The sequence below is a fragment of the Tamandua tetradactyla genome, chromosome 9 (genome assembly GCF_023851605.1).
Source record: "Tamandua tetradactyla isolate mTamTet1 chromosome 9, mTamTet1.pri, whole genome shotgun sequence".
Lineage (NCBI taxonomy): Eukaryota > Metazoa > Chordata > Mammalia > Pilosa > Myrmecophagidae > Tamandua > Tamandua tetradactyla.
This window is the reverse complement of record NC_135335.1, coordinates 75528261-75545289: the sequence shown is the minus strand read 5'-3', so window position 1 is coordinate 75545289 and position 17029 is coordinate 75528261.

The following is a 17029-nucleotide window of genomic DNA, read 5'->3' as shown; positions in this document are numbered from 1 at the left end:
CTATTAGGTCTAATTCATTTATCAAGTTATTTAACTTTTCTATTGTCTTGTTGATCTTCTGTTTGGTGGTTCTATCTATAGAGGAGAGTGGTGTATTGAAGTTTCCTTCTATTATTGTTGAAACATCTTTCACTCCCTTCAGTTTTACCATTGTCTGTGTCATGTTCTTTGGAGCTCCTTGATTGGGGGTATAGACATTTATGATTGTTATATATCCTTGGTGAACTGAAATTTTAATTAGGATATAGTGTCCTTCTTTCTCTCTCATGATGTCTTAACAAATATTTTGTTTGATATTAGTATAGCTACTCCTGCTTTCTTTTGGTTACAACTTGCATGGAAAATCTTTTTCCATCCTTTCACTTTCAATCTATTTGTATGCATGTGTCTAAGATGAGTCTCTTGTAAGCAGCATGTAGCCAGATTATGTTTCTTAATCCATTCTGCCAATCCATATCTTTTAATTGGTAAATTTAGGCCATTAACATTCAAAGTTATTACTGATTCTTGATTCCACCATCTTATCATTTTTATTTTATTTGTCAGATCTATATATTATTTTCCCTCTTTCCCTTTGTATTATTTAAATTACCCTTAGTGGTACCCTTCAAGTCTGTCCCCTTCTCCAGACCTCCCTCTCCTCTATAGATAAAGGACACAGTCTCTTTTTTTTTCATCTGATAGAACTTCATTTAGTATTTCTTGTAGGGCTGGTCTCTTTTGAGAAATTCTTTCAAGACTTCTTTGTTTCTGAAAACTTTAGTCTTTAATCTCTCCCTCAATTTTGAAGGACAATTTCATTGGGTACAGGATTCTTGGCTGGAAGTCTTTCTGTTTTAGGATCTTCAATATATCATACCACTGCCTTCTTGCCTCCATAGTACTAGTTGAGTAGTCTGAACTCAGTCTTATTTGGTTTCCCTTATATGTAGTAGATTATTTTTCTCTTGCTGCTTTCAGAATTTTTCTGCTTCTTTTCAACATTTGACAGATTGATTAGTTTGTGCCTTGGGGAAGGCCTATTTGGATTTATTCTGTTTGGAGTTCTTTGGGCTTCTTTTGATTTGCATATTTATGTCCTTTATGAGGGTTGGGAAGTTTTCCCCCATTATATTCTCAACTACTCTTCCTAGTCCTTTGGCCCTCTCATCTCCTTTTGGGACACCAATGATACTTATATTTGTGCACTTTGTTTTGCCTATTATTTCCCTGAGTCCCCATTCAATTTTTTCTGCCCTTTTTGCCATTTGCTGTTTTGAGTCTCTGAAGTCAATTATCTTGTCCTCTTTATCACTTATCTTTCTTCTGTCTCTTCAAATCTGGTATTTTGTGCCTCTAGTATGCTTTTCCTTTGCTCAACAGAGTCTTTAATCTCTGTGATTTCTGCTATTTTTCTATTTATTCTTTCAAATTCCTCTTTGTGCTCTTCTACTGTCTTCTTGATCTCCTTTATGTCATTTGCTATCCCACTTATTTTATTAAGTAGAATTGAACATCTTTGATTAGTGTTCCAATGTCTGTGTCTCCTCTGGTGTTTTAATTTGGTCATTAGGCAGGGCTGAATCTGTTTGCATTGTAATATGCTTAATGATATTCTGCTGTCTTTGTGACATATAAATACCTTGGTTGATTTACTTTGGGAGTCAGTTTCTTTCAATAGTCTATGCCCTTGTGTTTGGGATGGTTGTACAGAAGGCAGCAGGGCACAGGGTGGTGCACTCAGTATGGTGATTTGTTTCAGGGCATGTATGGGCACAGGTTGGGGATGTTAAGCTGATGCTTGTGAACATGGGTACCCAGCAGTCAGGGAGGATGTAGCTGTGCAGGTGCACTGTTTGGAGGGTATAACCCTGATATGCACTGGTCTAAAGCACAGGGGCCTTTGTGTGCATGCATAGAGTTGTGGCAGCAGGTTGGCATTATGACTTCATGGATTGGCAGCAGCTGTGACCTGGCTGCACAGGTTGGCACATTCTCAGAGCTGGGAAGTGAGGTTGAGGACCGTGAAAATGCACCATTCTAGGACTGCTATAAAGTGCAGTTCCCAGAGCTGAATGACGTGATTGGGGGCCCATTTGCATGCGTGGGCCTGGAGTGCCAAAAATGGTTGTGCTGAACTCAGGGCAGGGGGTGAGGCTGTGTGACACCATGGGTGGGGGTAGGGAGGAACGAAGTAGCCTAGGTATGGAGATTAGTGCACGCAACCTTTATGCACTGGCAATCACTTGCAAAGAACAGGGAGGGGGAGGCAATGTTTAGGAGGTGTGCAGGAGAGGTGGGTTGGGCTGCACCTGGTGTGGGGGTATGAGGTAGGTATGTGCAGTGGGGGCTGGTGGGGTGGGGGTGCCTGGAGCATGGGGAATGGGAGCAGGTGGTGGGGTTCAGGTGCTTGGGGTGTGGGATGAGTCACCAGTCATGGGGCTGCCCTGGTGAGGGCAGAGGGCCCAAGGAATGCAGCCTGGCTTACTTCCTAACCCCACATTCCCATCCATGAACTCCTTCCATGCCTCTGCACCAGGCTCCAGCTCTCTCCCTCTCAGTTCCTCAGCTTCTGTAACCAGGACTACCACATCTGGTGCAGAAGGCCCTCCCAGATCAGCTGGACTCCCCAATTGCCACCTCACTCATCCTCCTGTCCCTTCTTTAACTTTTCTTTGGAGCAGGACTAGTTTCGAGCCACTCTAGTTGTCCAACATCCCGGAAGTCTGGCATTTTAAACAATAATAAATAAATAAAGCAATATGTCCCACAAACTTACTAAGAAAAAAGAAGATTAGAGACTAGCAAGTCTATTTGCACTGTTAGTAAAATGAAATAGTTGCCTACATTGAGCGTTACCAGGGGCAACTTCTTCTGGAAAATGGATTTTCAAAGCAACAACAACAAAACTATTGATCTGCAGGGGATTTCTGAGAAAAGGGAACACTGGACACATCCTATAGAATTAAAGTTAACCAACACTTGGTGATAAGCCAATTTCTGCCTAGTAGAGAGAGCTTATTAAAATTAATTAGCAAAACATACTAATTAATGTATACCTGATCCCAGCTTTGTAAAACTTCCATCCCCCATGTAATGAGGAGTGTCAGCTAGTCATTGTGAACTAGCTAGTCATTGTCAACCCTCCCTCACCTGAAAATACCCTAAATGCTTTGACAAGCAACTGTTACTAGATCCCTATTGAGTTTCTCACTCTGTTACACACTTGCGATCACTGTTAGCGAAAATGTTTTAATGTTAAATTTATGTGGCAGATTGTTTCTTTTGATAGTGCTTCAGTGAAATTATATTCTGCATCTAGGGATTCTATTGCCCTCATTCACAAAATCTCCAGAAAGAAATGTTAGTTTTCATGGGACTCTGAGCATAAATAATCCTTAAAAGGAAGGGAGATGTCTTGGACAGTTTTTTTTTTTTTTTTATGACTGAATTGTCCTTATTCACATTAGAAATGTCTGAAACCAGAGAACACATAAACTGGAGACTGAAAGAAACAGATTATGGGTACTCCATGAAGGTCTACTGTGTTCTAAGACTTGCTTGAAAAAGTTGCTTATTATGTGCAATTCAAAAGAGAGTTGCCATACAACTAAGGGTGTTGGTCAAATCCACCCCATTGGGAAAAGCATAGGACAAATCTGAAGTAAAAAATAAACAACTGGGCAGACCACGGTGGCTTAGCAGACAGAGTTCTCTCCTGCCATACTGGAGACTCAGGTTCGATTTCTGGTGCCTGTCCATGCAAATAATAATAATAATAATAATAATAATAATAATAATAATAAAAACAGCTGTTTCAAAAAGAACTATACCAAGGGAGGAAGCAATAGAGCAACCTTGTTCATAAAGTGAAAATGATGTATTAAAGAATACACTAGAGGGGAAGGATACCAAGTTTGCTTCCTTTGGGAGTAGGTTGATTAACTGCCTAAAGGGCCAATGACAAAGTCTTTCAAGAACCTTCTGCTCTGACCATAGTGTCATCCAAGCCCTATAAGTCTATCCTAGCCAAGGAAAAGCTGGCCAGCTGGCTCACTTATGGGGCTTCTAGATTGAAAACCAGTTTACTTTTAGAAAATCATCAGCAATGCACATTAGAGATGGCATGAGCCTCATGGTGGAAGACAGGAGAAAGTCATTACAATGGGTTTTAGTAGTGGAAGAAAGGTTAGACTTCTAGTCTCAGTGGAACATTTAGGTATTCGCAGTCTTAAAATAAATGTAATTAATAAGAATTAGAAGAAAGAAGTAAAGTAGACAAAAAAAAAAAAAAAGAAACCTAGTTTTAGACTCAGAAAGGACTTGAAGCTTTTACAAATGCCTTAGCTAGACTCCTAGAGATAATCTATCTGGATCTATAAGCAGAGCAGGTATATGGGTGCCAAAACCCCTATCTGCTGATTGAATAGATGATGCAATCGCATGCATCGGATGATGAAGCTAATATATCAAAGAACTGTACCTTATGCAAACATGAAAGGTATTGCTTGAGAAGAGCTGTAAATAAAACTTCCTGAGGACAAGGGTCAGGATATAGATATCAAATGGATATATATATATATATATATATATATATATATATATATATATATATATATAACCTCTTCCCAAGCCCTGTCTTTGTTTCCCAGACTGCCAGGACAAATACCACACAACGGGTTGACTTAAAAAAATGGAATTTATTGGATTAGGTATTTTTGTTTTTGTTTTATTATGTTTAATTATTAGAGAGTTATAAGTTTACAGAAAAAGCACATAGAATATATAGAATTTTCTTATAACCCTCCTCAACCACTTAGTTTTCCTTATTAACATTTTGCATTAGTATGATAACTTTGTTAAAATGATGAAAGAATATAATTATACTATTAATGGTCATCCATAATTTATGTTAAGGGTTCACTGTGTTGTTCGGTCTTTTTATTTTTAATAAATTATATTCTAGTAACATATATTCAACTTAAAATTTCCATTTTAACCACATTCAAATATATAATCTAATGGTGTTGATTATATTCCCAACAATGTGCTACTATCACCCCCATTCATTGCCAAAATGTTTTCACACCTCAAACAGAAACTTTGTACCAATAAAGCATTAACTCCCTCTTTCAGTTTGCTAAAGCTGCTGGAATGCAATATACCAAAAATGAGTTGGCTTTTTCCATGGGTGCTTCTTAGGCTACAAATTTATAGTTCTAAGGTCATGAAAATGTCCAAATTAAGAGGATACCTTCTCAGAGGAAGGTCTGCTGGCATTCAGGCTTCCTCTGTCATACGGGAAGGCACATGGTGATGTCTGCTGGTCCTTCTCTTCAAAATGTGTCTGAGCTATTATAGGTGTTTTTCTCTGTTAACTTCTCTGAGCTTTTTCCAAAATGCCTCTCCCTTTTACCCTCTCATAAAAGACTTCAGCAAGGAGATTCAGACCAACTTTATGTGAGCTGGGTCACATCTCCACAAAACCTATGCAAAATGACTCATTCACAATACCACAGTAGCTCTGAAACACATAAGGATGGACGAAAAACACATAAGCTTTTCTGCGGTACATAACAGATTCAAACTAGCATATTCCTATTTCCTTATCCTGCCCAAACCCTTGGTAGCATGTATTCTAGATTCTAAAGTGAATCTTTCTTATTCTAATTATTTCACATCAGAGACATATAGTATTTGTCTTTTTGTGTCTGGCTTATTTCACTCAACATGAAGTCTTTAAGGTTCATCAACGTTGTCATACATATCGTAACTTCATTCCATTTTATGGCAGGACGATAGATAGTCCATTTTATGTTTATATCACATTTTGTTTTCCCATTCACCAGTTCATGGACACTTGGGTGGCTTTTGCCTTTCAGCAATCATGAATAATGCTACTTTGAACATTAGGATGCCGATATCTGTTCAAGTTCTGCATTTGTTTCTTTTGGTTATAAACCTAGACGTGGGATTACCAGGTTATATGGTAATTGTCCACTTAATTATCAGAGGAACTGCCAATCTCTTTTACAAAGTGTTTGCAACATTTTGTAATCTCACCAACAATGTTTAAGGGTAAAAATTTCTATGCGTCCTCTCCAACATTTATTTTCCTTTTTTCTTTTTAAGATAATAGTCATTCTAGTAGGTGAGAAATTGCATATCATTGTGGTTTTGATTTCATTTTCCTATGACTAATGATGCTGAGCATTTTATCCATTTACTTTTTGGCCACATGTATGTCTTCTTTGGAGAAATGTCTATTCAATCTTTTGTCCAATTAAAAAATGGATTATTTGTAGTTTTTTCTTGTACTAGAGGTATTCTTTACATATTCTGGATGTCAAACTCTTATCAGATATGTGATTCCAAATATTTTCTCCAGTCCTTTTTTACTTTCATGATGAAGTACTACAATTAAAAAAAGTTTTTAATTTTGATGAAGTCCCAATGATCTATTTTTTTTCTCTTGTTACTTATAAGCAACAAAATATATTTTGTCGTAAAGTCTAAAGTGCCTAAGACAAAGCTGTGAAGACAATTCTCTATGTTTTAACCTAGGGGCTTGCAGTGGTTTGAATCTCTGTGTATCCCTGAAAAACATGTTCTTAAAGCTAATCCATTCCTGTGGTCTGAACCAATGGTAAACTAGACCTTTTGATGAGGCTACTTCTGTTAAGACTCAATCACAATGTGTCTTAATCCTATTAATGGAACTTTTTATAAAAGAATGGAATTCAGACAAATAGAGAATGCCCCAGAAGCAAGAAATTGAAATCAACAAAGCAAAAAGAGAAGGGAGAAACCAGCAGATGCTGCCAATTGACTTGCCATATGGCAGAGGAACCAAGTATCAGAAGCAGTCAGAATTTGTGAAGAAAGCATCACCTTGTTGAAGACTTGTCTTGGACATTTTCCTGGATTCTGCAAACAAATTAATTCCTATTATTTTAGTAGAACCTTTTTATGGTATTTCAGTAGCCTAAGAAACTAAAACAAGGAACTCTATAATTTTGGTTCTTATATTTAGGTTTTGATCCATTTGTGCTAATTTTTGTATATGGTTTGAGATAGGTGTCTACCTTCATTATTCAGATATGGATATATAGTTTTACTAACACCATTTGTGGAAGAAGCTATTCTTTCCCCATCGAGTGGACATGGAAATCTTGTTCCAATAAATAAAGGTTTATTTCTGAATGATCAATTCAATTCCATGGTCTATATGCCTGTCCTTCTGTCAGTACCATGATGATTTGATTACTGTAGACTCCCAATAAGTTTCAAAATTAGAAAGTGAGAATACTTCAACTTTGAATTTTTTAAAGATGGTTTTGGCCATTTGCAGGGCCTTATCACTTCATATTAACTTGAAGATTGTCTTTTCCATTTCTGCAAAGATGACTTGGAATTTTGATTGGGCTTGCATTAAACCTATAAATCACTTAGTGTGAAATTGACATATTTCCAATATTTAGTTTAATATTAAGACAGCATTTAGTCTTCTAATCCACAAGCACAGAATCTCCTTCCATTTCTTTAGGTCTTCTTCAAATACTTTTAGCATTGCTTTTTAGTTTTCTCCATACAAATACTTTACATCTTTTGTTAAACTTACCCCTAGATATTTGATTGTTTTAGGCTCTATTTTAGATAGTATGCTTCATGACTTCCTCTTCAGATTATTCATTACTAGTAAATAGAAACTACTAATTTTTGCATGTTAATCTTTTACTTGATCATATTGTTGAATTTATTAGTTCTAGTAGCTTTCTTGTGAATTTTTCAGGATTTTATATATATAGGATAATGCTAACTGCAAATATGGAAAGTTTGTTTCTTCCTTTCCAATTTAACTGTCTTTTATTTTTTGTTCTTGCCTATTTGCTTTGACCAGTACAATGTTGAATAACAGTAGTGACAATGGGAACTTGTTCACTTGTTTCTAGGGGGAAACTTTTCTATTTTTCATCATTACACAGAATGTTAGATATGTGTTTATGATATGCATTTTTCTATTGAAGAAATTTACTTTTAGTTCTGGTTTCTAAACGTTTTTATTAAAAAGGGATACAGAATTTTATCAAATGATGTTTCATTATCAGTCAAGATGATAATGTGTTTTCTTCCTTCATTTTGTCTATGTAGTGTCTTGTATTCATTGATTTTCTTATGTTGAGCTACCCTTGCAAACCTGGGAGAAATTGAACTTGAACATGTTGTTTAATTCTTTTAATGTAATATTGGATTCAGTTTTTTAATATTCTGTTGAAGATTTTTGCATCCAAATTCATAAGGGATATTGATCTTAATTTTATTTTGTAATATTCTTATATGGCTTTGGCATTAGGGTGATATTGGTCTCATAGAATAAGTAAGGAAATGTTCCTTCTTCAACTATTGGATTGGTGTTAATTCTTGGAATATTTGTTAAAATTCATCAGTGAAACCATCTGGCCCTTAACTTTTCTTTGTTGGAAGGTTTTTGATTGCTAATTTAATCCCTTTAGTTGTCATTTATGTGTGGATATCTTCTGATTCTTCTTGAGTCAGTGTAAGTAGTTTGTGTATTTCTGTGAATCTTTATTTTTCATCTCATTTATCTAATTGTCATATTATGTTCATAGCCTCCTGTTCTAGTTTGCTAGCTGCTGGAATGCAACACACCAGAGACAGACTGGCTTTCAATAAAAGGGGATTTATTTAATTGATGTATAGTTCTTCAGAGGAAAGGCAGCTAACTTTCAACTGAGGTTCTTTTTATGGAAGGCACAGGGTGATCTCTGCAGGCCTTCTCTTCAGGCCTCTGGGTTCCTTTCTGCATCTCCAAAGGCCAGGGCTGAGCTGCGAGTGCTGAGATGAGGTATGCTGAGCTGCTTGTGCTGTGCTACATTGAGTCTCTCATTTAAGCACTAGCCAATTAAATCAAACATCATTCATTGCAGCAGACACATCTCCTAGCTGACTGCAGATGTAATCAACAGCAGATGAAGTTCACATGCCATTCATTGGCTCATGGCCACAGCAATAGAACTAAGCACCTTCACCTAGCCAAGTTGACACCTGAATCTAACTTCCACACCTCTTACAATGATTTTTATTTCTGCTGGGTTACTAGTAATGTCCCCTATTCCTTTCAGAGTTTAGCTATTTGCATTTGTTTCTCTTTGTCAGTTTATATAAAGGTGTGTTGTTTTCATCGAAGTTTCCTAAGAACCAAGTTTTGGTTTTCTTTCTTCTTTCTGTTTTTTTAATTCTCTGTTTCATTTGTTACAACTCTAATCTTGATTTCTTTCCTCCTTTTCATTTTGTATTTTGTTTGGTCTTGTTTTCACAGATATTCCTGTTGTAAAGTTAGATCTCTGATACGAAATCTTTCCTCTCTTTTTTAATATAAGCATTTTGGACTATAAATATCCCTCTCAGCACTGCCTTTGATGCATTCAAAAGTTTGAGTATATTGTATTTTTGTTTCATTTACCAAGATTTCCAAATTCCCCTTGTAATGTCTTCTTTTTACATATTTGTTTGTTTAAGATTATGTTTTTAATTTCCATATATTTGTGAATTTTCCAATTTTCCTTCTGTTATTGATGTCTAGCTTCATTCCATTGTGGTTGAAGAAATTCATGGCATGATTCCAACATTTTAGAATATATTGAGACTCATTTGTGACCTACAATAGGGTCTCTGTTGGTGAATGACCTTGTGCAGTAGAATAGGACGCATTTTGCTGTTGGTGGATGATGTGTCCAATATATGTTCATTAAGTCTATTTGGTTTATAGTATTCTAAAAGTCTTCTAGTAACTTATTGATATTCAGTTAGATGTTTTAACCATTATAGAAAGTCATGTGCAGATTACTACTACTATCAATGAAGAATCATCCATTTCCCCCTTTGAAATCTATCTGTATTTTCTTCATAAAGTCAGGGGCTCTACCATTAATTCCATATATATTCATAGTTGCTATGTTTTCTTGTTGCATTTACTCATCTATCAAAATATAGTAACCTTCTCTGTGCCTTGTAACAGTTAGAATTCAAGTCTATTTTATCTGATATTAATATTATTTTGCTAATATTAGTAAGATGTCAGAATGCAATATACCAGAAATGGAACAGCTTTTATAAAGGCAACTTAATAAATTATAAGTTTACAGTTCTAAGGCCAGAAAAATGTACAAACTAAGGCATCCAGACAAAGATACCTTGGCTCAAGAAAAGCCAATGTCTGTCACATGGGAAGGCACATGGCTGACAATCTGTTGGTCCTTCTTCCTAGTTCCACTGTTTCCGGCTTTGGATGCCAGTAGTTTCCTATCTAAGTATCTGTGGGCCTTAGCTTTTCTAAGCTATTAGACACAATTCTGGGTTCTGCCTTGCTTGGCATATCATGGGAATCCACATGGTGACATCTGCTAGGTTCTGTTCAGATCTAGGCATTTGCTTTCTCTGTCAAGCAGTCCAAGCATCTCCAAACATCTAGGTCTCTGTCAGCACTGAAGCAACTGTTCTCCAAGTGTCTGCATGTGAAGTTTCTCCAAAATGTTTCCCATTTTAAAATACTCTAGCAAACTAATTAAAATTTATTTGAATGGATGGACTCACATTTCCATCCAATCAAAAGGCCACACCCACAATTGGATGTGTTGCATCTCCATGGAAGTAATCTAACCAATAGGTCACAACCACAACTGGGTGTGTCACATCTCCATGGAAACATTCCAACCAAAGTTTACCTTAAACAATAGGTTTGGCCACACAGGTTACATCAAGATTAAAACATGGCTTTTTTGGGATTGTACCCCAAATCCTTTCAAACTGGCAAACTATCCTAACAGCTCTCTTTTATTTACTATTTGTGTGGTATATTTTCCATCCTTTCAGTTTCAATTTACCTGTGTCATTGAATTGAAGATGTCTCTTTTAAACAGCTTATAGTTTGGTGATTCTTTTGTATCCATTCTGCCAATATTTTCATTTTGATTAGAGTGTTTTCCATTTATATTTAAAGTAACTTGATAATACAGAATGTTCTGTTGCTATTTAGACTTCGTAAATCTTATATCTTTTTTGTCCCTGAATTTATCCCTTAATGCCCATTTTCATATTTACTGCTTTTTCGGTAGTGTGTCATTTGGAGTCCCTTCTTATTTATTTTTGCATACATTTTTCAACTATTTGCTTTGGGATTACCATGGTACTTAACTTTCTCATGCTAAATTGATAACAATCAGATTTTATTTGATATAACAACTTTAATAGCATGCATATACATTGTTCTCATTCCCATTCATCACCCCAACTTTTTGTTGTAATTCTCACAAATTCTATATTTAAACATTTTATTCTAAACTTCAGTTTATTAAAAAAAAAGTTATGCTTTTGCATTTTATAATGTGGAAGAAGTAAAAAGTGGAGTTACATGCCAAAAATCACATACAGTCGTACTGGCATTTATAACTGATCATATGGTTACCTTCCCAGAAGACTTTAGCTTTTCCATTGCTTGTAGAGAAGGTCTAATGATGATGAACTCCTTCAGCTTTTGTTTACCTAGGAATATCTTAATCTCTCTGTCATTTTTGACAGATAGTCTCACCCAGTATAAAATTCTTGATTGGCAACTATCATCATTTTAAATAATCATCCCCCTTTCTTCTTGACTCCATGGTCTGATGAGAAACTGGAATTTAAATCTTACTGTGTCTCCCTTGTATATAACATGTTCTTTCTCTCTTAAGTATTCTCTGCTTGTCCTTGGCATTCAACATTTTTATTTTGGCACAGTTCTCTTTGAGTGTATTCTATTTGGGTTCACTGGGCTTCTTAAATGTGTTTATTGTTTAATTAAATTTCAGATGTTTTCTTCCATTATTTCTTTGAATACTCTTTTTGCCACTTTCTTTTTCCTTCTTTTGGGATCCCTATATGTATATACTGGTATACTTGATGTTCCTCTGATAGGCTATTTTTTTTTTTCCTTTCTGCTCCTTAGCAGCAATAATTTCAGTTGTCTTGTCTTTGAATTCACTGACTTTTTTTTTCTGTTAACTCCAATTTCTGGTTGAAATCCTCTAGGAAATTTCTCATTTCAGTTTTGTGATTTTCAACTCCAGTATTTGTGTTTGGTTTTTTTTCAAAATTTCTTTTTTTGAGATTTCTATATTGTTTCCTGTTATCCTTCTGTTCTTTCCACATGTTTTCTCTATTTCCTTGAATATATTGGAGACAATTTCCTTTTAAGTCTTTTTCCAGTATGTCCAAAGTCTGATCTTATTTGATAGTTTATGGATTTTTATCTTGTTACTTTGGGTGGCCCATCATTTCTTATTGTTGTTTGTTTGATGATTTGTTTGCTGTACATTGAATATTATAATATTTTAAATTATTATCTCAGGGACTTATTCCTAGAGCTATCTGTTCCTTAAGTTCATATTCAGCTAGTTATATGAGGTAGATTTCTTTTAGTGCCATGAACTAATAAACACAAACAAACAAATGCAAAACAACACCTATCACCGCCTTTGCAAATTGGCTCTGCCTTGGCTGTTGCTCGTCTTAGATTCAGCTTCTTATCGAGAAGATCAGACAGAGGTGAGCATGAAGTACAGGGTCCTTTCTTTCTTTTCTGAGCCTGCATCATGTTCTGGGCTTGTGATTATACTAGTCTTAGAAATCCATTTATAAATTTCCATGTTCTCTTTATAAACCCAGAATCAGAATTCCTGTTCTGATAAGCATGGGGGACTTCTTAGTCCCAATTTTTAGGTTTAAGGTCTGGCATGGCATTTTGACTGGACTTCATATCCCCCCTGAGTTATGAAATGGCACACAGTAGAAAAGGGTAGGGGCAGGAAAAGGCCAGAGAAACAGATATATTTGTGTCTTCTCCAGAGGAGGTGGGGGTTGGTGAAATCTGGGTGATTGCTGTTGTGCTGATTTTGAATCCATTATGTACCCCATATTATTCTCATTCAGCCTTGGAGCAGACCTATTGTTGGGTAGGACCTTTTGATTAGGTTTTTTCCAGGAGATGTGACCCTGCCCATTCAGGTCTTAATCAGCTTTCTTTTAAGAGAGTTTTCCTTTAAGAGAGCACAAAGAGAGCTGAGGGAGTTTAAAGAAACTAAGGTAGAAATGCCTGGAAGATAGTAAGCAAGGACTCACGGAAACTGGAATGGCCAGAACCTGGAGACAGCCAATACAAGCTAAAATTCAGATTTTTCCGTAGAGAAACTAAGAGAGGACTCCCAAGACACAGAGAAAGCCACAGGAATCAGAAGCTGAAAGCAAGGGAACCAGAAGCAAAGACCAGTAGATGCAGGCCATGTGCCTTCCCAGCTGATAGAGGGTCCCAGATGCTAGTGGCGCAGCTTCAGAGTACAGGTATCATGCTGATGCCTTAATTGGGACATTTTCATGGCCTTATAACTGCAGATTTGAAACTTAATAAATATCATCAAAAAGCCAAACTATTCCTGGTTTATTGCATTCCAGCAGCTTTTAAGCAAACTACAATAGCTGTTTAACAGATATTTGTGACTTCCCTAATACCCAGTACATACACATTAGATTTACTCTACTCCCTCCAGAACAGGACTAGAGACTCACAAAGAAAGTGTGGGCCAGCTCCACACCACTCTTGGTGAGGGGATAGTGAAGTAGTCAACAATGGAAGTAGAAGCCACAAGTTTCTTCTACTGATTTTGAAGATGTTTTCTTGATTGGCACTTACCCAGTTACTGCACTCTTTCACTGCTCTCGGGAGTTTGTGGGACACTGGGTCTGCCAGTTTTTTGCTAGTTGTTCAAAGATTCTATGAGGTACAGCAAACTAGATTGTCTTACATCACAATTTGTTGATCAGAATTTTGGCTCATCCAGAGGCTCAGCATCTAAATCTGATAAAGATTTAGAAGCACAGGTCATACAGCTTGAGGCACAGGTACATTCATATTAAAACCTGCCCTTTAAGGAAAAAGAAAGAGATTTCTATTTCGGGAACTTGAGGGACATCAACTTCTCTGCCAAAAACACCGACAGGAAAACGACGACCTCGTGCAGCGACTAATGAAGTTCTCTATGCCTCAGAAGAACCCGAGGGCTCCCCAGAAGAGCCGGAAACGGAGGAGCAGGTGTCCACGTAGCTCCAGCTGCAGAAGAGTACTGACCGGTCTCCGCAGCGCTTGACACTCCTGTTTTGTAGAGGAACTTTTCTGCTGGAGAATTGGAACATGTGTGGCCTCAAGCTCAGCAGAAACCAGTTTCCAGTCTGCTGTTCACACCTAGGCACTGTTGCACGCGCCAACCCCAGCCGCTCGGGTCCCACAAACTCTGCCAAGACACCAGCAGCGGCAGCTCAGAAGCCTCCGCGAGATCAAAGGGTCACAGCCCTCAACTCCACCACTTGGCTGCTTGAGACCGGTTCTGTGGTTCTGTTTTTTCCTTTGTTTCTTCCCAGACCAGCTTTCCTCATCCCACCACTGACACCCCCTTTTGCTATTGGTGTGAGACAATGGTCATTTGATTTATGTTATTTAAATTGGCATTTTTCAACCCAGTGTCAATAGATATCACACACATTTGTGATGTTTTGATGTTTGGAAGTCTAACCCTTGAACATAAATTCAGTCAAAGGATGAATTGGAGCAAAGGAAAACAGACAGTTGATTCTGAGAGCCATACAGTGATTTGTTTCATGGGGAAGAACACAGGGTCAGCTTCCCCCTCTCTCAACACTAAACGGAAAAAATGAGTTTAGAACAAGGACTCCAGGGCTCATCAGTGTTCATACATCAGCATGTTAAGCAGTCACACAATATGTTTACTTTTGCAAGACATTCACTGCAGGAAAACACCGTCTCAACTTCACTGCCCCCACCAGCACCCCACCAGGTTCTCATGCGCTTTTCTTTCTCAGGGTCCTCTTTGGTGAGCAGCCATTCTCACCAAATGCTGTCATCCCTTATCTGCAGTCCAAAGGGGCTCTGGGTGTAAGAACAGGTTCTCCTGGCTCAATCTCTCCTCCCTCTTCCTCCTCGTGTGGGTGTCAGCCCAAATCCTGTCCTTCACATGAGGGGGCATCCTGCTAAAGGCTCACCTAAGGGTATGCAGCCCTGCATTTCTGGGTTCTGCATCATGCCACACACTTTCTGGAATGCTGGACGTGAATACCTTATTAATAGGAGCATAATTCCAAGAGAGAATCAATGTTCTGCCACCTGGTGCTAACATGGGGATGACAGCACAGAAAAATCTGTGCCTCCCAGTCCCTTCTGGAAAAAAGAAATCCCCCTCTTTGATATAAGGGCCCTTCTGGTCACTGACCTTTGCCCAACAGCAGCAATTATAAATATAAGATATATTAATGAATTAAAAGCATTCCTTATTTTTAGCTAAGATTTTCACGTTTTCTTAGTCTCTTTCAAAATCTTTGCCTCTTCTTTCCCTCCTTTGACATATGGTATCCCTCCTGGATCATTCATTGCACTTAGTTTCTTCTAACTTTAGATTTACTTTCACTTGTTATTTGACTTAGCAGGTGCAACAAAATCAAGAAAAAAGTGTGCCCACCCCACTTTCCACTTAACTTTAGAGCTAAAATAAATTTCAGAATTATGTATCAAAAAAAACAATAACAAGTGTGGCTCATATTTTTGAGGCTAGAAAAAATCCAATATCAAGACAGCAGCAAAGCTTGCTTTATCCCTCAAATCTGTGACATTTTTGTACTGACTGCTGGCAATCCTTGGGATTCTTTGAATGTATTTCTGCTTCCTATCACATGTCCTCCACTTTCTCTGCTCCTGTGACTTCCATGTTCTCTTTATAAATCCAGTAAGTCTGATTAAGACCCATCCTCATTCAGTTGGGCTACACGTTAACAAAGAACAACATCCTTAAAATGTCCTATTTACAATGGATTTATACCCACAGGGACATGAATTGTGGTAGACTGAACACTCCCTATAAGTGTTGTCCAGAATGAGACCTATTCTACCCTAGATTTCACTTACCCTGTAACAGGATCAATCTTGAAGAGCCAAATTAGAGGTGTTTAACAGCGAACTGTAGCAATTAGCCCACTTAGATTTCTTTTGATCAAGGTGAACATATCATAGTTATTAATTTTCATAAATGGACAGGAAAATACAATATTATATTGTTATGCCATATTCCTAAAGGTGACTCATAAGGTGCCTCATTGAAAACTGGAATAGGCAATTGAAACACTTGTAACTTAAAAGCAGGTGATGAAAGATAGGATTTTTTTTTTTTTATTAACGGAAAGAAAAAAAAAAGAAATTAACACAACATTTAGAAATCATACCGTTCTACATATGCACTCAGTAATTCTTAACATCATCACATAGATGCATGATCATCGTTTCTTAGTACATTTGCATTGGTTTAGAGGAACTAGCAACACAACAGAAAAAGATATAAAATGTTAATATAGAGAAAAGAAATAAAAGTAGTAATAATAGTAAAAAAAAACAACAACAAACAAACAAGCAAACAAAAACAAAAAACCCTATAGCTCAGATGCAGCTTCATTCAGTGTTTTAACATGATTACTTTACAATTAGGTATTATTGTGCTGTCCATTTTTGAGTTTTTGTATTTAGTCCTGTTGCACAGTCTGTATCCCTTCAGCTTCAATTACCCATTGTCTTACCCTGTTTCTAACTCCTGCTGAACTTTGTTACCAATGACATATTTCAAGTTTATTCTCGAATGTCCGTTCACATCAGTGGGACCATACAGTATTTGTCCTTTAGTTTTTGGCTGGATTCACTCAGCATAATATTCTCTAGGTCCATCCATGTTATTACATGGTTCATAAGTTTATCTTGTCTTAAAGCTGCATAATATTCCATCGGATGTATGTACCACAGTTTGTTTAGCCATTCTTCTGTTGATGGACATTTTGGCTGTTTCCATCTCTTTGCAATTGTAAATAACGCTGCTATAAACATTGGTGTGCAAATGTCCGTTTGTGTCTTTGCCCTTAAGTCCTTTGAGTAGATACCTAGCAATGG